The sequence below is a fragment of the Mus caroli genome, chromosome 15 (assembly GCF_900094665.2).
Source record: "Mus caroli chromosome 15, CAROLI_EIJ_v1.1, whole genome shotgun sequence".
In the NCBI taxonomy this organism is placed as follows: domain Eukaryota; kingdom Metazoa; phylum Chordata; class Mammalia; order Rodentia; family Muridae; genus Mus; species Mus caroli.
This window is the reverse complement of record NC_034584.1, coordinates 3,126,089-3,153,244: the sequence shown is the minus strand read 5'-3', so window position 1 is coordinate 3,153,244 and position 27,156 is coordinate 3,126,089. Positions and strand designations below refer to the sequence as shown.

The 27,156-nt window shown below is 42.8% G+C and overlaps 1 protein-coding gene across 3 annotated transcripts in view; it reads right to left on the bottom strand.

Annotated features, from left to right (window-relative positions):
* The window catches only part of Fyb1 (FYN binding protein 1), a 136,457-nt gene that overhangs the window by 83,778 nt on the left and 25,523 nt on the right, over positions 1-27,156 (bottom strand). The window contains exon 1 of one of the 3 annotated variants that reach the window (XM_029470074.1): positions 9,028-9,222. The exons of the other annotated variants lie outside the window; for them this stretch is intronic. The gene's annotated coding sequence lies outside the window, so the exon portion shown is untranslated. Of the gene's footprint in view, positions 1-9,027; positions 9,223-27,156 lie in introns of those variants that run through there. 3 annotated transcript variants of the gene reach the window in all.

The window sequence follows — 27,156 nt, the reverse complement described above, 5'->3', positions numbered from 1 at the left end:
AAAAAAAAAAAAAAAACAGGAAAAACTTCCAGGTACTTCAGTGCAGGGCTCTAAAGCTTGATGAGAAAGATAAGAAATATGAAATGGTAGACAGAAGATGTAGCTCGGTGATGGAGCAGGAGCTCAGCATGGGTAAGGTACTGGGTTCGCTCCTTAGTGTACACTCATACACGTGTGCGCACGCACACACACACACACACACACACACACACACACACACACACACGCACCTGCACATGAGTACACGCATACACGCACCCCCCAAAGTTTTCTTTCTGGTTAGAAGGAAGTTTGTTTCTGAGAAAGAATTTCTGATTATCCCTTCCCCTCTAGTAGTATTGTTCATATTCTTTATGTATAGCTTCTTTTAGGTTTATAAAACAAGGTGGAATAGCAAAGTGATTAAGAACGTCAGCTCGGGAGCCAGGTAGCAGGGGATATTAATGAGTTTTCTTATCTTCTCACTGCAAACAATGTCTAGGCGCTGCTCCTAGGCAGGCACGTGTATAAAGCAGTAGAGGACATCGGCACATCCGAGGGCTTCCTGTTTTTGTATAAAGAAGACACCTTAGTGATCGTCTGCTCTCCCTCCTCATTGCACTGCTGGGGAACAGGGTCATTCCCCGCTATGGCAGCTTCGAGTCTAGCACATCCCAGGGGGAAACCCTTGAAATGTCTCTGGCTACGGTCAAGCACTGTGCCACATTTAGTTCCAAAAATATAGAAGTTGTACATTAAGGATGGAAGCTTTAGTGTTGGCTGCTAATCCAGATCCAGGAGAGCCTGCAAGTGTCGGAGCTAAAGGCAAGGGCCTCGGAGTTATTGACTGAGGCTTAAGCCTTGACTTTGCTATGTAGCATAGCATCTAGCAAGTGATTGGCGTTTCCCAGTCTGCTTCCTTCATCTCTGAGGTCAGAGCTGGAATTCCATTTCTCACTGGAGTTTTGTTTGTTTTGATAAAGACTAATAAATGGGTCAGTACCAGTAGTTAGGTGTTTAGCTAAAGCAGTTGCTTAGCAAGCACAAGGCCTTGGCTTTGGTCCTCAGCTTCAGACACACAATAGCAAACAAAAAGATCAAGGGTCGAATGTCACACATATGCAGTGATTTGTTTCTGCCATAGAAATGATTTCTAATTCATTCACAATATATCATTGTCTTTTCCAGACATATCAAAAAATGAAATTACTTTCTGTCCCTGTGAGCAAACACACTCGCAAATGACACATAGATAATGATGCTCGAGTTTGATTCACCCGTACTCTTGAGAGTTTTCACTGGGAAGGAAGGAGCAACAAGTTCCTTTGTGAGGAACACACACACACACACACACACACACATGCATACACATAGATACACACACACATGCGTGCATACACACACATACACAAATACCTTGCACACAGACCTACCTTTCCACCTTCTGTTTTCACTTAAAAATTGGGACTCCCCCACCCCCAAAGCACAAAATCAAATCAAACCAAAACTCAAACATCCCGGAAGCCCTGGAAGCGTCTGGACTTTGCTTTCTTCTGGCAACCATGTGGGTTGTAGGGTTCCCGTAAAGCTCGGGTTGTTAAATATTCCCCATGTCAGCTCTGCGTTCTCTCTTTGCCTAGAGAGGTGTTTATTATTTTCAGGACCTTCCTTATCCCCACTACCCCAAATCTCACTACATCTCCCTGGCTGCCTGGAACTGGCAACGCATACCAGCCTGGCTTTGAACTCACAGTGCTTATCCCACCCCCGCCAAGAGTGCTGGGATTACGAGAAGGTCCCACTTCTCTTGGCATTTAAGTGCATAGCCCTGTAAAGGTTAGCTCAGCTCTGTCCTGCCCACTCAAGTGCTGGGGATCAGATCCAGAGCTAGGAGTCGAGAGCTCTCCCAGTGAGCTACGTTCCGGCCTATTTATTCCAAGAGGCATTTCATGGTCTGGAAGACCTCAGAGCCTTATGTTTTAGGCAAATCAACATTTCATACCAAGTTACCTGAATTTCTCTTTGTAAGTCATGTGAAGGGATTTTTTTTGGATTATTTTTAGTTGATACATGCCTCCATTTTACTGTGACCAAATACTTGACAAGGGGTGACTTGAGGGTGAAGAACTTATTTTGGCTCGTGATTTGCAGGTACAACTCTTTCTATAGTAGTGTACTGTACTTTTAAATAAAATGTGCTCTCTAGCATTTACATCCTTCTACGTATGTATCTTCTGAGCTGAGTTCTTACCCTCTCCTGTATCATATCGTTGATAAATATTTGAGGGGATAAAAGGCTATTACCAGAGATGGATTTTGAAATTTCCTGTTGTTTTAAGTCATTCTCTTCTTTTCGGCTTAGGTATTGACTCAGTGGAATTGTGAGGGTGAGTCACGTGCTCTACTTCCAGGCCACATTCTGAACACTTGCCAGTATTTTAAAATACAAAAGAAATAAAAGATTCATGAATGATGGGCGGCTGATGAAAATCTAAAGTAACCTGGAAGCTCAGTTCTGACCTTGGTAAGGCGTGTTCATCGTTCTTGCAATTAAAGCGGGGGGGGGGGGGATGAATCATTTCAGTGGGTGTTATCATTCTTTCCTGGGCAAAATGCACAAGAGAAAAGGAAATGTCTTCAGGTGATGGTCTATAGTGCTCTTATTCCCCAGGAAATGTAAGTCAATAACAATCATTTATGCAATTTTTAAAAGAAGTTTGTTGATAAACTTTTGGCTTGTTGTTGGGTCTTCTTTGTTTCATTGGTGTCCTGACTCACTTGTTCTGAATCACTGATTTTTCTCCCTGAGTACCAGTCTTTTCTACTTCGGTCATGATTGCCCTTATTAGGATCACCGGTACATTGACATCACAGGATACCACAAGGCTGTGAGGGGCTCATGCTTAAAGAAAAAAAGTTGTAGGAAGCCAGCCCCTAGTCCTCAGTTCCAAGGCTTAACTGATTTTATATAAGAAGCAGAAAGTGATGGGATCAAATAAGAAGAGGAGGCCCAGCTTCTCAGACATATGAATCGCTCTGCCAAAGACGAGCCAAAAGACATGGCAGAAGACAGAGAAAACGGAAAGCCTTCTTCAACCTGGAAAGGTCTTCTGTCTTGAAGTAGATAGCAACTCAATGAAAATGTAATGGATTCAAGATCAAATAGCACAGAGAAATAGCTTTCAGCCATAGCGGTTTGCTTCACTGAAGAAAGACAATGAGAAATACACCTTGTACAACTGAGCCCTTTTCCCTTCTCAACATGTGTGCACAGGCATCCCAACATGTATGCATGCATGTACACACACACACATGCACAAAGTGGAATGCTATTGCTTCTATTTTACCTGATACACTTGGTAAGTTTTTTTTAAAATCTGATAATAAACATTCTCAAATCTTATTGTTAGAAATTACAAAATAAAGTTATAAAGTTAGGGTTAATGGAAGATTAAAATATAATACTTGTGACAAAATCCTAATCAAATACAAACATAGCAAGTCTCACTAAAAAAGAGCAAACTTGCAGTGAGCTTCATTTTCCCTACAAAGGCACTGCACAGACATTTAGCTAATTATAATTTGCATATTTAGTGTGTACACTATCTACTTGGCAAGATATATTTTCTTTTCCCTCTTTAGGAACATGCCTCCTCCCTTGCAAACATTCCAAGTTCAGGCCTGGAACTTTCTGGAACAACATACATTAAACACGCAGGCTGATGGCCTGAAGTTACTTGAATTTCTTTATGACTGATCACAGAGTAGTTGGCGAATGATTTCTTCACTTCTTTGGTTGACCTCAGCCATGAATCCAACTCTGAGATCTCTAGTCCATTGCAAAAGGGCTGTAGTGGGTTCCAATCAGCTGAACCTCTGAGACTGGAGTGAGTAGAGGCCCCTTTCTCAACAGGATGTGGGAACTTGTCTCTCACCACAAACTTAAGTTCCCGAGGGCAGGAGCCTACTGTCTCAGAGGGCAGGGCATTGGTGGTAAGATTTATTGACAGAAGCCTCATTGACAGCTTTAATAATGCTGTCACTCTTTTTGACATATGAGAGGAGATGCTTTTGTGACATCCCACCAGGCAGCAATGCCCTATCCCTTATGGCTTACACTCTGAGGTAAAAAATGTCCCTTGAATAATACACCTGGCAGCTGTGCGCTCTCCTGAGGCTCTGTGTGCTTGCCTGCTTGCCTGCGGGAAGGTTGGCTAGCATACAGCATAGTAGGCAGAGAATTTCTGGGGGTATTACATCATAGCATTGGCTCGATTGCTGCTCAATGCGTTCTGTTACTCAAAACCTTCTCCTTGTTTCTACCATGTAAATGGAGGGAGAGGAAGCAAGAGCATTTAGTAACCTATTAAAAGTTCAGATTCCGGCTACACAGCTCCCAAATGCCTTGCATTCTCCTGGTGTATCAATCAGTAGGATTTTTGTGCCCTTCCTTGAAGATTAGGAGCTTGGGAATCTCTAGAATTCTCCAAATTGGAACTGGCAGACCACGAATAATGCTATTCTATCAAATACTTCTGCACACCATCTTTGGTTTGTCATGAGTCCCTAAGTCTTGTGCATAGAAAAATGGAGGAATAAAACACAACTTTCCATGTGCTTCTGATATCCTTCATGCTATTAGTTTTTAAGATCTTGATGTGAATAGAGATGGGATGTGGAGCACGCAGAGGATGATGGTGTGGATTCTACAGACTCGAGAGAACAATAAACAATCTTAAAATTGCTTCTTTTGCTTTTCTATTTGTGTGTGTATGTGTGTAAACAAAAGGATGATATATATTTTAGCAAATTTAGTCTACATCCTTTAGCTGACATTATCAAAGTGTATGAAATTAAAGATTATCTTTGAAGAATTTACATTTCCAAGTTTTTAGCTTATAGATAATTATAAAAGGTTTCACACATGTGTTATTTGTTGCTGATTTGATTCTTGGGAGATTATTGGTTGTTGTATAACGCAGGACAAATTCTTCCATTTTTTCTGGTCCTCCCAATTGTCTTACTTTCAGTTGCTCTTTCTTGTGGTGGCCCTCTCAACACAGCAGCAGAAGATTCAGTGTGCTGAATACATAAACAAGTCCTGTTGACGGAGAATCTCCTTAATACGGAGAAAAGAGGCTCTGCTCTCCCACCTCCTCAGCTTCTGGATTACTTCCCACACCCATGAGCACACCCACACATGTTCCCAGGCATGGAGTCATTTTTATCACCCAAGAAAAACCCTAAAAATTCAAAGACTATGGGGAGCTAGAGGGATGGGGGCATCTGTGGGGGTTTCTAGAGGCTTCCTTCCCAGGGTGTGAAAAGATCTGAGACAAGAGATCTGCCCAGATGTCGACAAACTGAGACCGGTAGCAGCTGCTACTCAATGTTCAGAGTTCTGAGAAAAGTAAAAAAACAGACATTAAGTGAAGGGTCTGGAGGATCCCAGGACAGAAGCATATAGTCTTTGGAACGATTACTCTCTGGAGTATGACAGGGAAGGTACCTCTGATTCATCTCCTACCTTCCAGACCCCACCTTCATCCCTTCCCCCTCTGAACCTTGAAGGATGCAGTATTTAGTGTCAGCTTTCAATGACGTGATCACTTGATCGCTCTGAGCACTGACTGCTCTTCCAGGGGTCCCGAGTTCAATTCTCAGCAACCACAAGGTAACTCACAACCCTCTGTAATGGGATCTGATGCCTTCTTCTGGTGTGTAGGAAGACAGCGACAGTGTATTTATATACATAAAGTAAATAAATAATTCTTTAAAATAAAAAAATAAGCATGGTGTCTATATAAACCACTGCTTTTAGAAGGCAGGCGAGCAAGAGGACCTCCATGGTCTGGTGGGATAAAATGAGAAAGAACACTCTCTTTCAAGAAAGCTCCTTGAGGGAGAGAGCCATTGGAGGTTGGCTAGGTCCAACACCCTGATTTAAGACTTCCTTCTGTTGTTACAAGCCACAGTTTGTGGTACTTTATAACAGAAGTCAGTAGGAACTAAAACTTCATATGAAACACCTTGTGCTAGATTTCTATGTGGGTCCAAGTGCCTACATGGACTAAGTTTAGAGAGAAAAGTAGAGAGGGCTCTTCATATGATTACATCACAGGGTAATATGTGTGGCTCTCCCACCCTCACCCCTGGGTAGCATCCAGCTGGTGATTAGAACAGAGAAGCCTTGACGATATTTACCCTGCCCAAGCTAGGTCATACGTTGTTCTGACCTGATCCTAGAATGCATGTCCCAGCAAGTGATTATCTGAGTGAGTCAGTTAACAGTATTGTTGCTGCAACAAAATACCTGAAGGAAAAAGGCCTCTTATGGGAAGAAGGAACATTTTATTTTGGCTTAAAGTTGTTGAAGCTATAGATGGCTCATCGGGGCTAAGAAGATGTGGTGTGGCAGAGTCATGAGGTGTCTGATCCTCATCATATTACAGCTCCAGCCAGGATGCCGTGCTCAGTTCAGCCCCATACCCTTTTACTGATCTGAGAACCCAGCCCATAGAACAGCCCCATTTGAGTTTTGGTTAATTGACCTAATCAGACAACCCTCTCAGACATGTTTCCATGGTGATTCTGAATCCCATCAGGTTGACAGTGAAGACAAACCACCACACAAAGTATAATATGCTGAGCTTATAGATAGATAGCCCCATAACCTGCCTGGTTTTCTGCTTGTGGAACTCGATCGGTTATCAGAGCCACGCAAACAGGGTCAGCCTGAGGCTTTCCACATCACCAGAGAACCACCAGACTACTTCCTAATGAGAAAACGTCTTTTGGATTCTACAGCTTCTGTTGCCTTCTCACCTCTGTCTGGTCACATCCTTGACTGTTCTGGTGGTTAATGCAGAGGCGATTCTGACCCCTCCTCTCACTCCCAGCAACTGTACAGTACTTAAACATAGGCTCAGCCCCAAGCTTTAATAAGAAGAAAATGTGTCAAACTGGGCCTTATGGCTAAACCAGTTTAATTGGTGACCCTAGCATAGAGTCACAGTGTCTGAGAAAGAGACAGAGCCTTAAACACTGGACAATTCAACGCCCCACATTTTTTACAAGCAAGAAGCAGGGTAAGGGGTCTGTCCAGATGGCCCATGCAACCCCACTCTGGGCCTTTATCTTGCTCATACACTGTACTCCTTACTGTGATATTGGTGGCTGTATTGGCATCAGCTGTCAGGTCACAGATAACCTATGCTGGCCCAGGAAATTTTTGGGTGTCACTTAATAAATTCTTAGCTCAATGCTCATTTTACAGATAAAGAAACCAAGGCACAGACACTTCATTCATTTACCCACCGCTCACAGCTGGCACATGGTTGAATATATACCAAACTTACATTTTCGTGTTGAAGCTACAACCTCAGGAGTCAGAGAGCCCAAACCTTCTAACGACACACAGTTTACTTCCACTATGTTCTTAGTAACATTTCTTCAAAGGCAGCCCCCAGGACGACTTCAGACAAATTTATAGCTCTGGCGCTTCCCGGGACTGCCGTGCGTTGATAACTTGAGATGCCAAGTGGGAAGCTGCAAACTGTGCATCCAAACTCCTGAGAACTTCCCAGCCACCTGGTGAACTTAGTCTTTGGGCCACTAGATGGCAGTATAATCACTCCCAGGATTTCCCCAGATACTACTCTACCTGGAAATGGAGGAGGGAGGAAAGAAAGGGGGAAGGGAATAAGACCCCAGTGGGTGTTAAAGAGATGGAAATGACAGGGATGTAGAATTGAATCTGTGGAAATGAGTCTTTCCCAGCCTTTCTCCCCTGTTTTGAAATAGGAGACCAGCTTTTCTCACAGTGTTCCCAAGCTACAAGCCCTTGGCTATTAGTGATTGCCTTGAGTTGAAGGTTTTAAGGATGGGATTGGGTTGGAGAGAACAGCTCCATCTCTCTCCCCTTCACCTCTTGTTGTTTGTTGCTAGTTTCTTGGGACATTAGACTCACTGAAGTCTGTGTCTGACCTTACATATATATGTGTATATATATATATATATATATATATATATATATATATATATATATGTTGGTGTATATATATCTGTTCAGTAAGTTCCCCTCCTAGCAGGAAGAGAAAGGCTATATCTAGTTATGACTTTGCTTATGGGACTGCACACTCTTTTGGCTCTCTATATGAATTAGTCTGTACCCGGTGTCAATATATCTCATATAGCAAGTACCAATAATTTAGTGTTATGCATTAGTATTTAATATACAACTTTATCCCCACAACCAATGTTTGAGGCCAGTACTACTATTATAGCCATTTGTAAAGAAGGAAGCTTAGAAACATTATATGGTTCTCTCAGAGTTACACAGAAGATAGGAGGTAGAGTTCAAGGCCCATTCCCTTTTAATGACTTCAATATAAATATAGTAAATGAAAGAGGAAAAAACAGACTTACACTCTTCAAAAGCAGCACACAGCGGTGCATACAAGAGGAGCAAAGCTTGCAACTCAAATGTACAGTTACTGATCAAAGGTCTTCCTTGTCTGACTTATAGCTGTTTGTCATCATCGATCCAGTTTGCCAGGGCCTGTTTGGAGAATGAGGGCCACTGGGTATATGGCCTCTTTTCTTTGTCACTGTGGGAATCTCACAGAAACCCTATGCCCTGCCATAGCTTAAAGTCTGAATGAGACTGAACGCAGCTCTCCCCAGTCCCCATCATGAGGGCAAACCCACATTTGTTAAGAGCCAGAATGAGGCAAGTCGCTGGTGCCCAGCTCTGCGGGCAGTAGGGTAGTGCCTCTGGACCAGAAGCACGTGCAAGACCAGAGGTTGCAAGGCACAGAGGCCTGCAAACCCAACTGATAGACAGGTCCCTGGCTGCGTTGACTGAGATGAGGCTGAGATTTAGCATCTGATGTCTGTCTCCTCTGCTGCTTTTCAACAGAACATGCACCTTTTGTCCACTTCCTCAGCTGCAGTCTGTCCTGCCAGGAATTGGAGGTCTTATCATTCCCTACTGTAAAAAAATCTGTACATGGATGTGAAAGAAGAGACCTTGGGCATAGTTGTTACCTGGTTGCTGCAGAAGAAGGTAGAAAGATGGAGAGTCTCATTTAGTGCATCTTCCTGGGGCCCATGACTTGGATCCCCTTGCTTTAGCTGCTGTATCTGTCCTGCATGCAAACTCCAAGAATGGTGGCATATTCTGATGCCTGTCAGGGCTATGTGTAGGGGAATGGTGGAATGAGCTGCCCCTTTCTCCCTGTGCCAGGCTGACATGCACAAAAACAGTTCAATTATGGCCTCAGGATATTGAGCAAGAAGGGGGAAAAGACGGGAACTTAAAAGTGTCTATTCAGCCCGTGTACTTCTGCTCTTATTCCCACAAAGCATGTGATATGCAAAAGAGCAAAGCCAGACTTCTAGCAGCCACCATTATGTATAAGGGAAGTAACTTGTGAGGACTTTGGTTCCAAGATCTCTCTGTATACCCGGAGCTGTCACCTTGCTGTGGAGGCCAAGTTGCTATGATCTTGATTGGGAAAGTCCCCTCACCCACTGTGTGCAATACTTGGGGCCTAAGTCTGCTGTGGTCTAGAGATGAAGGGATGTGTGTGTGGGTGGCATGTGTGCTGGAGAGCCCCATGGACTCACTTCTAATGTTGTGAGACTCTCCTTCAAACTCTGGGGGAAAGCAAGGGACAAGACGACAATTCGTGTTAAGAAACAACAGCTAGGATTTTAGCAAGTTTTACTTAATTTTTTCCTTCCTTCATAACATGAAAGACCATCTTTGTAAGCCAAGTACTATCCCCAGCCCAGCAAAGCGAACAAGGCAAGTAGACCTTGTAGATGCCATACTAGAGCCTCCCACTGTCCTCCCAGGAAGATCTGCCCTTCATAGATGAGTGAACACTAACTGACTTGCCCTCTCCTGCCAGTGACCTACTTCAAACAGCTCTCAGAACAAGAGATTCCTGTATTTTGATAAGAGCTGTGAAATGGACGAACAAAAGAAGTTAGTATGAACCTCAGCTCCCCCCTGTGCACTCCTCACCAGCTGTCAGACAGGATGCCTCTTTTTCTCCCCAAGGAAACTGAACGTACAGGCTTGGGGCTGAAGCCCATCCTTCCATGGGGTGCCTGTGAGGATCTTTACCCCCACAGCATATCCTTTTGATGGGTGTTTTGGCATCTTCTAGGATAGAGCAGTCTGAGAATGTTGGGGTTTTTTGTTTGTGTAGTAGATATGGCAAAGGCAGAACGTCTTCCCTATACTTTCAGGATAACATATTGCCTTGACATTTGTTCCTCCAACTGCAGCAGTGGTTTTTCAGCTCTCCTAATGCTGCAACCCTTGAGTACAGGTCCTCATATTATGGTAACTCCTGATCATAAAATTATTTTCATTGCAATTTCATAGCTGTAATCTTGTTACTGTTATGAATCATGGCTATCTGATATGTGGGGTTGCAGCTCACCAGTTGAGAACCACTGATCCAGAGGCAAGAAGACACATCAGAAAGAATGCATTTTTTTTGTCACCTTGAATCCTTCTGGAGATAGTGTTAACTGAAGAGTTGGAAAGAATTGCTTGCATTATGTCCTAAAAGAAACCTGCTAGGCTGGGGGAAAGGCCTCACTGGGGAAAGTGCTTATCATGCAAGCATGAGGAATTAACTTTGAATCATAGGAACTCAGATAAAGCCCTGTGGCAGGCAGCACGTATCTGCAACCATGTTGCAAGTTAGGAAGCTTGTAGTCCTGCTGTATAGTGAGTGAGTGTGTATACAGTGCTGGATGGAGAAGAGACCATGTTGCAAACAAGATAAAAGGTACCGGTGAATGTGCTCAAGTGTTCTCTCTCTCTCTCTCTCTCTCACACACACACACACACACACACACAGCACACAACATAATTTTAAGAAGAAACTGATAGATAATGTTTTCATTATTCTCCTGCTACTTCCCAGTAAAAGCTTTGGTAAATCACAGGAAAACCTGAACAGTTAAATAGAAATAAAATTTTGTCTCTATCTGTGTGGGTACGGATGCCAAGCCTAAGCTGCTACCCCCATCCTACGCTGCTCTAGGGCACAACACAAGGAAAGACAAGTCACTGTAGAAAGGGCAGTGACTGGGAGGATCAAATGAATATGCGGGATATCAGAATCCCTTTTCATTACCTATGCAAATTCCTCTATGTCTAACTTAGCCCACCCTCGCTCAGGTTGAGAAATCAGACCCCGATCCACTGGACCAGGAAAACGATAACTGCTCACATCCATTGTTGTCCACATGCTTGCTTCTCTGTTTCCACATTAGATGGAGAACTTACTGTTATTGTTGCTTCATTTTAGCAATTATAACACTTCCAATCAATTGAAAAATAATATTTAATATTTTGGGTCTTTAAAAAAATAGTAACCAACCTGAAACCGACAGCCAAGGCTGTTTCAAATATGGTAATCTGCTGTTGGTGGTTATGTTAGTTCTTCTGGCCTGTAAAGCCTGTTTGGGAATGAAAATCATTTGGCCAAGAGTCTGCCTTCAACACAGTCCTAACAGCTTCCTTCGTGACAGGGATCTAAGTGTGGTTTGATAGCACTGGGGCTCCCTTCCGGCTGTTCAGCAAAGGAGTGAATTTGGCAGCAGGGTCACACCCTTCCACCACCAAAACTGACGTGGAGTAGGTGAAGTTCAAATGAATGGATGTCTCAGTGAACGTTCGAGATGCCTTCGTAATGGTCAAGAGCTTTGTGAACCGTGTATGTCCCGACCACAGCTCATCCAAAGAAGAAATCCCTCCCTCCACTGAGCTTACTGTCTGTGGCCTTAGGCGGCATGGTGCCCAGACCCATGGGGGATGGAGAGGGGAGTGGGTTCTGTAGGAATGGGGAGACAATGTGAACTCTGCTGATTCCCTTTGGCTTTTGTGGCCACTTCTTCTTCCTTACCGCAAGACTTCTGCACACAGAGAGAAACATCACAAGCCATACCGTGCAGGACTGGCTCCTATGTAATGTGTGGAAAACAAAATCAAAAACAAAAACAAAAACAAGCGGGGCATGGTGGCGCACACCTTTAATCCCAGCACTTGGGAGGCAGAGGCAGGCGGATTTCTGTGTTCGAGGCCAGCCTGGTCTACAAAGTGAGTTCCAGGACAGCCAAGGCTATACAGAGAAACCCTATCTCGAAAAACCAAAACCAAACCAAACCAAACAAACAAAAACCCAAAAAACAAAAACAAACAAACAAACAAACAACCCCCCCCCTCAAACGGCAGTGGCTTTTCTCTTCTGTATTTTGTCCTTTTTTTTTTTTAACCTCGACATTATTCTTCTCTTTTCTTTTTAAAAACTCTCTGGCGGAGTTAGTTTCCATCTCTGAGCTTCTAAAGATCCTAGATATAGTTACATTGGAGAATAAGACTTAAAACACCTACAGGGCTAGGGCTGTAGACAGTGCTTAGTGCTTAAGGACGCTGGTTGTTTATCCCCAGGACCTGGGTACCCAAACAGTGGCTCAGCATCTGCTGGACCCCCAGTTCCCGTGGATTGTGGTGCCCTCTTCTGTTCTCCATGGGTACTGCACACAGTTGAGGTACATAGATATCCAAATATTAACAACAACAACAAAATCAACATGGACAAAACAAAACAAAACAAAAAAAACCTTATGAGGTCTCAACCCTACATTAAGACATAAAGGCGGCTAAGGAATGCCGAATCCAGGAGAGATACTCTTTGCCTGGGAAATGCACACAGACTGGCTGGCAATAACAAATGTCAGCCCAGAAGAATGTACATATACATTATACCATTATACAGATCGAGCAGGTTGTATTTATGAATTTAGAAATATATCTAAGTAGCAACAGTGAAAATAAAAGAGGCTATGAATTTGAATAGGAATGGGAAGGGGGAGACACGGAAGGATTTGATATCTAATTATGACCCCCCACACGAATGGTTTAAGTTGGTTTATCTAGAGTTTTTCTTTGCACAAAAAGTACAATTTGATGACATCAGTATTTGATAGAAAAATATAAGGAAAATTAAAAAAAAAAGATTAAATGTTTAAAATAGAAGATTCGAGAACAGTCACAGTTTCTTCATTCTTGATGAATGTCTTGACCAGATTTTTTTTTTTTTAAAGTGGGGAAAGGAAAGCCTCAAGGTCAGCTGAGAACACAGGGAAGACTTTCAGCAAAACCGCAACGCTTCCTCCCCTTCCTTCTGGCTCCACCCCTTTGATTTGGATAGCAAGTTCCCTAAAGGGCTGGAGTACCCAGAGAGGCCCCTTCTGGCTTGCACCCTACCCTCCACTGCTCACTGTGTTTCTTGTTAACCTCGATAACCTTGTTAACCTCACATTCCCTGTTCCCTGCTTTTCTGATCCAGTGAACACACACCAGTCAATGTCCTCTGGGTGTCCGGCCGACCGGACATGAGACACATGAGTTGGCAATCTGTTTTAGACTCCTTTTTCTGACTCACAGTCTTACCTCCTGTCAGCGTGTCCCTGCCTCTCAGCCTCCCAAGTATCTTTGGAATTTCGCCCTCCCCTCCCCCACGGAGCACTGCCTCTTGTCTTCCTGTCTGGCACTAACACAGCTTCTTACAGTACTGCTTTTCTTCAAATAGGATCCTTTCCCCGTAGGCCTGTCACGATCTCTCTGTGATAAACGAATCACATTTGCTTAAAGCATTTCATTGGCTTTCCAATCCTTAGGATAAAAAAAAAAAAAAGACATTTTTTTAAAGTTTCTAGAGTTGTGGGTATTGAACCTATCGACTTACCCATTCTAGGAAAGCGCTTTAATATTCCATATTCCAAACCCTCAATGGCAAGGGACACTTTCTTTTATTAACGTGGAAGACATCTATGGTCACACACAGCACCCACTTCTCTCACATCCATTCCTGCCTTCCCCGTAACTTCACCTGGACTCCTGCACATCTGTATTTAAGCTCAGGTCACATTATTCTCTCACACTCGCCTCCTAATGATATTATCACGTGGTAATATTGTTATGTCCTGGATTCATTAAACATTGTCCTGTCCCAGTTGACAGACAAGCTATTGGTAGTTGATGGCTGCTCAGAGAGGGAGCATCATCTTGCTTTGAGGAGTATGGCCACAGCAGGTCCCCCATGCTCCAGTGGGTGACCTAACACTCATGTGCATACTGGCAGTCCTAATTGCACTCTATGGACTTAGTTAATTAATCAATTAATTAATAACTATAAAATGGGCCCCTGGAAATGAGAAGGAGATGTGCCGAAAAGTCCTGGGTGCAGTAAGGTGGGTGAATATGATCAAGATACATTGTATACATGTATAAAAATCTCAAGTGTGTATTTAAAGCATCAGGGGACATTTATGTCAACAGCACATAATCAAAGCAAGGTTTTAATCTCTATTAGACCTTGATTTGGAATAAAAACAAGGATTCCAAAATAATTTGGACCAAGATGAAGAAATTTCAAGATGAGCCATCAATAATATACAACTGTTATGGTTTGTAGGCTTGATAATCATTTTGTAAGAGATGTGTACTGAAAAAATTAAGAACTAGTTATTCCATTTTACATAGTTTATATACTCAGGTGGTTTATGAACTATTTATGTAAACACGTGTGTTGCGTCAAAATGTTAAAAATCTGAATGAATTTAAATGATGAGAATGAAGGATTTCAGGAATTATTGTTTAAGCTTTTCTGTAGATTTGAACTAAAAAAAAAAAGAAAGAAAGAAACAGAACAACAATAACAATGAAAAGGGAAATGTAGACTGACTGGGCATTTTCACATTCAGACAGATGTCTGGCTGCCTGTGAGAGTCTAATCCCATTAGTGGTCTAGAGAGCTGGCATGGCTTGTTCTACTTGGTCCTGTCATGAAACTCACCTGCCTGACCTCAGCTGGCATTGGCTTTGCAATTCATGATGTGATGAGCCTTCGAAATTCTCCTCCTGGCTTATCCTTCATGGCATTGCTTCTCCTGAAGTCTACAGACTGACCTCAGTTATGACCTTGAGAAATCCACATGGGAACCAGAAACCATGGATTGCATGAACTGTAAGAGCGTGTATGTCAGACCACACACATGTAAATGCATCTCCCCCAAGTCAGTGGCCAGATGAAGAGGAGAAGCATCAAGAGATGACCTTTTTCCTGGAGAAATAACATCTCTATCTTCCAGAACTTGGATCCTGGACACACCATCATGATGAGCAAGCCTGAGTTTTGTAGGTAGTGAGCCCAGAGGAACCCCATGAAAGTCATGATAGTCTGTGGCAAGTAATGGCAGCAAATAGGCCCCTGGAAGAATGATGATTGAAGTTTGACTTTCTTTGAGCACATATTCTTTTATAGTAGAAAGACCAAGGAGCTGTTGAGGTGACTCAATGGTTAAGAGCACTGGCTGTTTTTCCAGAGAACCCAGGTTCAATCCCAGCACCCACATAGTGGCTCACAATTGTCTGTTACTCAAGTTTCAGGTCATTTGACACCGTCTTTGGTCCTCCACAGACAATGTATGCCCATGGTGCCTGGGCATACATGCAGAAAGAATACTCATGCACTAAGTAAGTAAGTAAACAAAGAAATAGATAAATACCAGCTGGAGACACTGTCACCTGTCCCAATGCTCTGTGAGTCTTCCCCCTCCCTGAGTCACCCCCCCCCCGCCGCCCCCGGATTGAAGGAAAAGGAAGCAGAGCTCCAAAGCTGAGGTTCTCCTGAATACAAAAACCCCACACATTTTAATCTTACATCACCAGACTTAGGTGTTTTTGGATATGATATTTCTGCAATGCTCTCAATATAACCAAGTACAGCTATCTTATAGAGAAACATGAGAGATATTACTCACAACTTAGTCACCCTTGAACCCCAGGACATATTGTTTTGTATGCCAAAGAGGAACTGCAGGGGAAATGATTCGAGTTCAAGGTTATTTGGGGAAAAAAAACAAATTCATAGTGCTGTGTCTATTACAGCACAAGATATTTTAAGCCTCGAGGAAGAGTAGTCATGAGAAATCATTTCAAGATGGCGGAGTCTGAAATACTACTTGAGAGATGAATAGTATTTGGTGGGATAGGAGAAAATGTGAATAAGGAAGTGACCAGGGACTAAGTATTTTCAAAATTCTTCTGTGCCACGAGGTAAACAGCTACAGGGAGTATTCTTCTTTTCACAGAGGTCTGGGGAACTGAAACAGAGAAGTCTAAATTCCCATGGATTCATCTCAGATGCTCCTTCTTTAGCTGGGGTTTGGCCACTAGGCCATCTTGGCATTAGCCTGTGTGTGAAGCCTTGGAGAGGAGTTGAGATAAGGTTGGGTAGAGTTTGACAATGGTGATGGGACTTGAGGAGTGATGGCAAACCTGCCTCAGACAGGACAGAGTCTGTAGGGATACAGGAGAAGGCTGTACTGTTCAAGTGTGTGGCTCTGGGCTCGTGGGAAAAGAATAATAGAATAATGAAGAGCAGTGATCTCTTCTTTCCTGCTCCTCCTCCTCCCTCTCCTCCTCCTTCTCCCCCTCTTCTCCCCTCCCCTCCCCTCCCTTCCCCCCCCCCNCTCTCTCTCTCTCTCTCTCTCTCTCTCTCTCTCTCTCTCGGTAAGGGTATAAGGGTTACTGGAAGAAGTAGGCAGACTAATATCTGTTTAAAGGACATATGTGTGCATTCATGAAACTTCCATTCTCTTTAGTAGTCTTCCTTGATCAAGATGAACACTGTAGTGGCTAAAGCTGTAACTCAATGGGTAGATGTCTTCATTGGCATAGACCAGGCCTCATGTTCCACCCCTAGACCTTGAAAACGAGCAAACCAACTAAAACCAAAACCATTTGCTTTGTTATATTTAAACCATTGATTTGATGTAAGTTTTACTGGTATTATTAACCCCCAAATATAAGTCATATAAAAATAATAAAAAAAAAACAACAGGCTTCTAGGAATGTGAGATAGATCTGACTTAGGCAGTAGGCTACTCATTCTTGGAATGACCCACAAATACATGTGTGTGTATAATATATATATATATATATATATATATATATATATATATATATATATGATATTCATGTGCTTTTACTACAGCCTCAGCCCAGGCTGCCAATAGTTCCAGCCATCTTCTCCAATTAAAATTAAATCCTCATTTAAAACTCTTGTGAATGCAGGATCCTGAAGTGACTATTTTGTGAAACAAAAGAGTTTGTGTGCAACTGGAAAGCGCCAGCAAATCTTTGTTTGAGCAAATGAGTGGCTTTGTTTATGGGGGATAAAAGTAAGTCTTAGCTGTAGCTGTCAAAAAGAGCTGTAAATAATTAGCCGATGGGCTGTGAAAAACGGGAATGTCTCTAACAGCGCTTGACCATCTGACCAACCGTTCCCTCCGCTTCTTCCCTTCTTCAGTTGAGTGTTGTCTAGGAGGCTATTTCCCTTATGTTTGTACATTCCATATTCTAGAGCCTTGATCGTAAGCTCTGTGGACTCACTGGATACTTAAAACTCACTGGAGAACCCTGAAGAACTTTTAATGATATGGTAATCATTGAGAGCACTTCTATTTTTTAGTAATCCATTTAGAATAAGACATCATTAAATTGTAATAACACTATCACTTGTATGAAAACGGTATTTCCCCAATATACACTCTATTAGGAGGCGTGGATTTGTCGTGTGGTTTTGCAAGTGTCTTTAATGTCTGCTATGACAGAAAGCAGCTGTGTCCTCGCATTTACTCAGCATTTAATCGGTTGTGACATTGTTTTGGACGAGATATTTGAAGTCACCGCCTCACACAGATAGGCTTTTGGAACGTGGAAGGATATCGTATTTGCTTTTTCAGATGGTTACATAGTCTCTGGAAAACCCCACTGAACATTCTCAAGACTGAGAATCCAGAAGACGAGTGACCCCTTGGCATGATTGCATAAGCATTCTGAACCTCATGGATTGCTGGAGAGGGAGTGGGAAATTTCCAATCATCTTGGAACTTTATTTGGAGCTGTGATGCTCTGGCCCTTCTCTAGTTGATGCAAATCTATAGCTTTCCAGGGTGCATGAGGTTTCCTGTTGCCTGTGGTCGATCTTCCCATAAACCACCATATTTCCAGGGCTGTGGCCAGCATTTAGCCTTTGCTCCTGAACTCACTACATTTCACACCGGTGCTGTGACAGCCACTGTGATTTTGTGTGGAGCCGTAAGGAGTCTGAGAAAAAGTCACTCCTCACACCCAGCTTGTTTCTTTATTAAAATATTGTCAATGAACTAGTAAGATGGTTCAGAGGATAAGGGCACTGGGTGCTGAGCTTGGTACCCTGAGGTTCATCTCAGGACCAACAAGGTAGAAAGAGAGAACCAACTCCAACAGGTTCTCTGACTTCTACAGGTGAGCCATGGCACTTGTACACACACCCAAAATGAACAAACAAGTAAATGTAGTTTTTAAAAATCCAAGCATAATTAGAATATTATTAATATTTAAAAGACTTAACTTTTGTCAAGGAGACACATTCATAAATTGTAGCTGATTAATATGTATAAAATAGGTATCTATCAATCATTTCCATTCAAGTCATGTTCTCCTGGGTCATGGGACCTGAAGTCCAACTCTAACGGTATTGTGAGGAGGGGTTCACAATTCTTTTTAAAATTTGTTTTTATGGTGTGTGTGCACACGTGCATGTGCGTTAGCATGTGCACATGAGTGCTGGTGTCCATCGAAGCTAAAAGCTTTAGATCTTCTGAAGATGGAGTTATAGGCAGTTGTGAACTACCCAGTATAAGCACTGGGACCGAACCCAGGTCCTCTGCAAGAGCAGTATGTGCTCTTAACCACTGAGGCATCCCTCTAGACTCTACAGTTCTCCATATCCCGGAAGGCAATTACAGAATTGCACATTTGATAAATATAAGCTCAATATTCAATTTAAACTCCTTGTAAGAAAAAGAACTTGAGTGACTCAGAGGGTGATAAACTCCTTGTTCATCTTATGACTGGGAATAAAGGCAAGGTGGCGCCTTTAAGTAGGGAAATACCGCGAAAACCCCAAGGAACAACTTTTTCTCCTTTGTAGTCGGTGCAGAATTCTAATAGTTTTCTTGAGAAATGAACAAAGATGACATTTTTCCTCCTTTGGGCCTAAACTGGGGTCAGCATACATTTCAAAAATAAATCTCTCTGAGCTGATTTGATGCAGCTGTCACCCACAGCTGTGCAAGCAGGGGCAGAGCAGTGTCAACAGTTTGTCACAGATTTACATTTCACATTTGGCAGAACTCGTGAACTGTAGATTGCTTATTTCAGAACCTCGTTTGCTTTTCTCTCTGCCCCTTTCATGGTGACTTTAAACTCAGGCCACCACACAATTGGGCAGCTGGATAGGAGTCGCCAAGTTTATCCCACGAACGCTCTGAACACAGGTTAGGTACCAAGTGTGTTGTGTCAGGTGGGTAAAGGATGAATAAAACCCTCACATGGGAGAAGTATTAAGCAGACACAAGATCTGCCACAAATGACGTAGTTCTCAATAAAACCACGGATGAGCGTCCAGGGTAGTGTTCTTCAGTATCCTGGACAGATTATTATTATTATTATTATTATTATTATTATTATTATTATCAAAGTAGAAATGTTCTACAGCTTGTGGTTTAGGGTGGTATTAATAACCACATCTCCCTATGGAACACCTGGTATGTGTCTCATGTAGCTGAGGAACTGAATCTGAAGTTGCTTAGCAACATTTTTGAGACACTATCTTGCCATGTTGTCTTGGAAGTCCTGGGTTCAAGTGATCTTATTCTCATTTGCCTTCTAATTAGGGTGCTACAGGGATGTGCCACCCCACTCAGCTCTTCATTTTAAAGTTGTTTAAAATTCAAATGGGCACATGCGGCTAGGGTCTACATTGCTGGGTAATGAGTACAGTTCTAAAACCTAGGACCAAATGTTAACCATTTGCTATCTAAGCCTTTCAGATACTAGATCACATCTAGGTGTGCCACTAGATTTTGAAAGTTCCTTCTATAGGAAGTCAAACTACTCATCTTGTCATTAAAGCTCAAATTTGGGTTTATGTAAAGATTCATAAACAACTTCCTTCAGTCCAAAGCTAAAAACACATCTGAAGACAGCCTGTAGAAGACCCGCTGCATTCTAGCCTTTAAAGAAGGTTCGAGATTTCTATACTTTGGAGAAAAACTAGAGTCTAAGCTTTCAATAACTAAAGAAAACACTCGAGCTTTTTGATATTATAATACTCTATAAATTGAAAAAAATTAGGCTACTATATATCTCTGATAAAAGAGCCAGAGAAAAATCAAGATAAGACATGTCAATCAAATCTCTTGAGAGCACTGTGGTATGGCTCAATCGGGTCAAAGGCACTACAGTGTCTAGGGGAAAATTCAGAAATCAAGTTCTCATGCTCACAGAGACAAAGCAAAACCTAAAAAACTGGAAGGGATACAGTTTATAGTCAAAAGCTCCCTGAGTAGTTGTGCAGATCAAGAGAGAGATGTAGATAGAGTTTAACTGTTGAAGAATCAGAGACCCACAAGGAACACTCCAAGGATTACTGCTTTATAGAAAACTTCAAATTGACAAATTAGAAGATTTGAAAGAGATGAAATAAATCAAGAAAAAGCTGAGCTCACATCTGATAAGGACAGCAGAGAGAATGTGATGTTTGAAGTCAGGCTGAGATTCGCAGTGTAAGCTTTCTGACACTTGGTCTGTTTTTTCCTTTGGCTAAGTTACTTTACTTGAGTTTCTACCTTTTCACCTGTTCTCAATGGGGAATAATGTCAGTGAACACTGAGATTAGTGGTAAACCTAACGTATCAGGAACTCAAGTCTGCACGAATGCTCAAAGAGCCTTGACTGTTGGTTATCAGACTTCCCAGAGAGAGCAGAACAAGAATTAGAGACATGGTGATGCTCATGAGAGATAGTAAGTGAACGTAATTTGAGAGAAAGCTGCTGCGTGAAAGAATGGCTAATACTGTGCCAGGTAAAGACAGGTTTGTACAATCTCTTTCCTTGAAATTCTGACAAAGGATTTCTCGGTTATCCATCATAGATCAAGGGAAACAAGAGAAGGCTCATGCCCAAAACAGGAGGGCAGCTTAGCCAGTGGAAGCCCAGAAGGTCAACTCCTGGGCGAGGTTGGGAAACAGGTGTGAGAACTTCATGCTCACTTTTTTTTTTTCTTCCGGTTTTTTGAGACAGGGTTTCTCTGTATAGCCCTGGCTTTCCTGGAACTCACTCTGTAGACCAGGCTGGCCTTGAACTCAGAAATCCACCTGCTTCTACCTCCCAGGTGCTGGGATTAAAGGCGTGCGCCACCACTGCTTGGCTTCATGTTCACTTCTACAATTGAAGAAAGGACACTGTCAACATGAGCTTGCAAATCCCTGTGACTAAAGGTTAAGGCGAGTAGAGATCTTGCTGCACTAAGGCCTTGGGTCTGTGGAAAATACTCTCTTCCCAACAAGTAAATAGTCCCAGACACAAGTAGCTTATTTTTGGTCAACTCATCAGCCATACCATCATTTCCTGTGTGGTGTGGCAACAGGCGTTCTGGCAGCCGCTAAGCTAAGGAACTTAGAACCAGCCTGAACATAATAAAAGAACGAGATGTAGATGAGACAAATGTTGGCTATGGGCGATACACACTGGTAAAGCTCACCAGTTGGAAAATAGGAGCACGAGGATCAGAAATCCTAGACCAGCCTGATCTACGTGTCAGCCTACACTGTGTGCTAGCCTGGACTATGTGTCAGGTATGAGGCAAGTTTCATGAGATCCTGTCCTGGCAGCAAAAGCAAAGCCAAGAAACCAGCCAGCCAGGAACAAGATGGCGCCTACTGCTCATAGCATGTCAGTGAGTTTGGTTCTGAAACTTTCATTTGCTGTGAGTAGGAAATCTTCATGAAATAAATAGTAGGGGAAAAACCCTCAAAACAAAGAAGACAAAGATGAGGGTTTCCTTGGACACAGAGGTCATCTGTACTACAGTGGAATAGAACCAATTGAGTTTGGCTCAAGTTCCACTCTGAGGATGTGGATTAATGGATGGATAGTAACCTATTTCTATCTCTTGGCTTTTAAGTCTATTGGATGAATTATCATCATCCTCATCTTACACAAAGATAGAGAAGCATTCTGACTTTGACAAGCGGTACAGATCTGAGAGGGCTATCTGCTGTCTGGACTGACGTAATCTTGACTCAGGATGATAGGCTGCCCTAACCTTGCATGCAACCATGAATAGATTCTTACATACTTAAAACATGGTAGGTGGAAAATTTCATATTATGCCTTATAATTCAAAGTTAAGGAGTTAGAGAGGTGGCTTGGTGATTAAGAGCACATATTGCTCTTGCAGAAGGCCTGGGTTCAGTTCCCAGCACACACATACACATCATAACTGTACATAACTCGAGTTCCGTAGGAATCTGATGGCTCTGGCATCTGTGGGCATCTGCGTCTATGTGTTACACATCAACACACACACATACACACACAGATCACTTAAACTTAAGCAATATTTACTGTAAAATCATAAACGTGTGTATGCCTACATTGTATGTATCATATGTAAAATATATGTATAAGATGTATATGTGTGTCTATACAATTACTGTGGCATGTATAATAATGGAAAATGCTTTACGTTGTCAGGGGAATTTTTTTTTTTTTGCAATGCAGGAAATGAAATCCAGGACTTCACGCATATCAGGCAAGGACTGTGCCCCTGAGCTACACCCCAAGTCCTATTAAATGAATATATATTTTCTTCCTTTGACACTGTCCTTAGAAACTCCCTCTGGAGGGAAAAACCAGCCTCCAGCTGGAACTGAACAAAGACCTAACTCTTTAACTAAGGTGCATCCTGTGCTTGCAGTGCCCAGTGTGCTGACTCATTTGCCTGACTTAGAGGGCAGGAGGGGCGGCTATTGTGTGAAGAAACAGTGTGTGTGAAGACAATGAGGTGTCTTATAGTCAAATGCGGAACTGTTACTGGGGTGGGAAGAGGAAATAAATGGAGAGTTTTACTCCCAGCGTCTGGGCTGCTATTCTCTGCAGACACAGGTCAGCATCGTGTGTATCCAGAGGCAGAATGTCCGGATGATTAACTCGGTTTGGAAAGCTTCACTAATCCGTGGGAAAGATTACCTTTGCTTTGACAGCTTTTTTAGTTGAAAAAAGTTTTTTTTCATACAATATTTATCCTTAGGATGTTTCCCTTCCCCCAGTCCCTCCCGGATCTTCCCTACTCATCCAAGTTTATGTTGCTTTTTGTCTCTCTTTAAAAATAAAGCAAAACCAAGAAACATACGTGCACACACACATGCACCCCCCGCACCCCCCAACACAAACACACACACACACACACACACACACGCTAGAAACCAAATGTTCAAGAAGACCACCATTTTTTTTAAAGAAGCCCAAGTAAAGCAAAATAACACAAACAAAAGTCTACAAAAAATCCCATCGAGCTCATTTTGTGTTGGCCAACTCCTGTTAGGCCCAGTGCCTTCCCTGATCTGTGCTTGATATACCTGGTAAGACCCCATTGGAAAGAACTAATTTTTCCTTTCTCAGTGGGTAACACTAACAGATAGCTTCTTGGTTAGGGGCGTGTCCACTTCCTTCTCTCATTTGACAGCTAAATGTTGAACCAAGGCCCTTCTGACTGTGTGGCAAACTCTTGTGGGTAGAACGTGCTGAATTCCTGTACCTGCCAGTGGTTTTTGCAGACTGCTCAGTTGCTTGTGGGCACTGGTGTACCACTAAGCTGCTCTCAAAGGGGCATTGCCACCTAGGGTCTCCATAATGTGTACCTCTGCAATATGGAAAGATAAGTGCCATCATCAATCAGTGGCTTTGGAGCTTAGTTTCTGTTACTGCGATTAAAAACTCTGACCAGAAACAATGTAGAGGGAGGGGCTTATTCGGTCTACAGTTCTAAGTTACTGTCTTTTATTTCAGGGAAGTCAGATGGCTACTTGCAACATAGTATCCACTGGCCAGAGCAGGCAGAGAGATAAGAATCCACTTGGCTTTCTTCACTCTTAGTCAGTTAATAACCCAGCTCTCTTAGGTAGCCTCAAAGTTTTTGCTTTATTTCAGTATTCCTTTTTAAGTTGTAAAATGCTAGAGTATATAACATTCATTACTTAACAGCCAACCAGCAGTCAATACAACTGCCCCAGTCATGTCCAACAGGCCAACCCAACAAAGATAATTCATCGGGGAGACTCTGTTCCCAGGTGGCTCCGGGTTGTGCCAAGTTGGTACCTCAAGCTAAGAGCACACACCACTTCCTTCTGCTCTCACCTCCCTCTCTCCCACTCGCTTTCTCTTGTGGTTTAAAATCTGCAGTGAAGGGTGAGTGGAAAGTCTGGAGGGAGGCACGGCCATGTTGAGAGTGGCAGTAGAGCTCTGTCCTATCTCCTGAGTTCTCATTTATAAGGGTGTTTCTGTATACAAACAAATGGGTGGGGCCAAACTGACTGTGCCTTGTACAACCTCAAGGGGCCATTGCCAGTGTGGCGTAGAACGCAGACCACTCTCGTGAGAATCGCACCCCAATTGAAGAGCGGGTGCAATGGCAGAGGAGACTTAAGAGTCTGGCTCTTCTGGAGTCTTCCTGGTGCAGCTGATAGTTGGCTCTAGCTGGAAGGCACCAGCTTACAACCATTTGTTCAGAGGCTTTGTTATTTGACGTACAAGTTTCTTGAAAACTTAACATCAAAGCCCCGAAGCATGTTTTATCAGGCTGAGGACTTTGCATCCGTTCCCTCTCACTCACCCCCACAGCCCTCCAGCTGCCTGCCCCTCCCAGTTGTCCTGAGAGGGAGGTCTCAGCTGTCTCATAAGCCAGTCACATACATCACTTCCTTGTTACTATCTTCTCAAGTAAAAATCATCTCAACTTTTAGGTATCCTCAAATTTTTCAATCTATTTCAATTTAAAAAAAATTGTGAAATGCCAGAATAGAAAAGATATGCATTTTGTCATGATTATTTTTAAAGAGTGTGTTCTAGAAAGAACAGGAGATAGATAGAAGGAGATGATGACATGTCCCTAATGTGTATAAGGGACAGTGACACACACACACACACACACACACACACACACACACACTTACACACACACTGTTAATTTATTGGGTTAAATGGGCAGGCAACATACATCTGTCAGTCTTTCTGTGAATGGGCCACACATATTTGGGGAGTTGAGGTGGGAGAGATGGTAAACATAGTTGTCTTAAGTGTTCTGCAGAATGACACAGTAGCTGTTTGTTTGATGGCTTATTCTTGTGAGTTGTGGAACAGGCTCAACTGAGGATTCACTGTGGTCCCACTGTGCCTCTACAGTTCCTGAAGTGAGACTGAAGGGGAGGGGTGCTGCTAAGGCAAACCCCGGGAGAGAGGCGCTTGCTTGAGAGGCCTGAGGACCTGAAGAGCAGGCCTTTGAACAGTGGATAGTATGATTAGTTAACAAGTCTCCTGCAGTAGGACCATCTAGGGCATTTATTTCTGATCTTGTTTTCTTTACAAACCTTGCAGTGACTCTGCTCTGCTAAATTGGTGTTTTGTCTTTTGTTTCATTTGTCCCGTGCCTGATCCAGAAGGAAAAAGTAACTCACTCATGCAGGAGGACAGTGAGACAACCCTGAAACGGGAGAGAACCCAAGGCAAGTAGTGGGAGGCTCAGCCCCCCACAAAATTACAGTGTTGCCTTAATTCTTAAATTAATGTTTTATTTTATGTCTATGTGCTCTGCTTGCATGTATGTCTGTGTTGGTGCTCGTGGAGGCCAGAAGATAGCATCACATCCCCTGGGGCTGGAGCTCCAAACGGCTGTGAGCTTTCACACGGGTGCTGGGAATCGAACCCAGGTCCACTGGAAGAGCAGCTAGTGCCTTTAGCTCTCCAGCACAGAGAGTGTCACGTTTTAAAGCTCATGCATGAGAACTAGCCTATCTCTTGAATGGTATGCTGAAAACATGGAGGGCAGACGCTTAGGAATACACACACCATTTCCTTTTTTTTTTTTTTTTTATCACAGTGATTACTTGGCCAGATTAACCTAATTCCCCCCATCAGTATTCTAACCCATCGGAGTTCCTATTACAGCGAAAATGCCATTTCCTTCCACAAAATCTAACATATACTACCACACAGTTGTCACACATGTCCCACCACCCATTTGTACAGACAAGGATTTTAAGAGTTGAAAGAGCCTTTTATTGTGGGAAAGTACAAACATAGTGTCCATGGGTTGGACTAGCTTAGCCCATGTGTAGTATACACAGACATGGGGATATTGTTTGGGTATGAGAAGGATGGTACCCATGTAAAGCAAAAGTAAAAGATGTACCTGTTCCAGAGGCACGTGGCAAAAGACACGTCGAGGAAGCTGCAGCATCATCTTGGGTCTAGACAGACAGAAACTGTAGCCAACGAGACAGACTGAAGCAAGGGAGTGGGCTGAGCCTAGGAGCTGAGCGGAGTGACTAGGTGTCAACGGGAGCTCTGCTCTTTACTATGAAGTCAAGGACAAGGAACTTCTCATGTTTCCGTACGCTGTCTGAAGATGGATTGGTGGTAGCAATGGTATCTGTCTCAGGAGATTATAGCAGTGTGTATCAGACACCAAGGAAGGACACACAGGCACAGTGTGTGTCTTGATATGCCCAAAAGCTGATAAGTTTCTTGCCTAGTAGATTATAGTTTCCAGTAACAGGGTTTTAAAATAATTTAAAGACCTCCTATTTCAATCTCTTTGTGTGCGCTTAGTCTAACTGCTGGTATTTTCAATCTCAATATACAGATCATATATCAAATATTTGTCACCATGCACTTCACTACATCTTTTGTTTATAGACTCCAATATGCTGATCACCTTTTACACATGTGAAAGATTAAAAAACAAACAAACAAACAAACAAACAGACCCTGTAGTTTGACAAAATGCCCCAAACAAGATTCAAACCTCCTAATAAGTACTTCAAATGGAAAGACTTTGATTTCAAACAAACCCCTGTGGTAGTTTGAATATGTTTGCCCCATAGGAACTGGCACTATTAGAGGAAGTGTGTCCTGTGGAGGTGGGACACACACACACACACACACACATACACACACACACACACACACACACA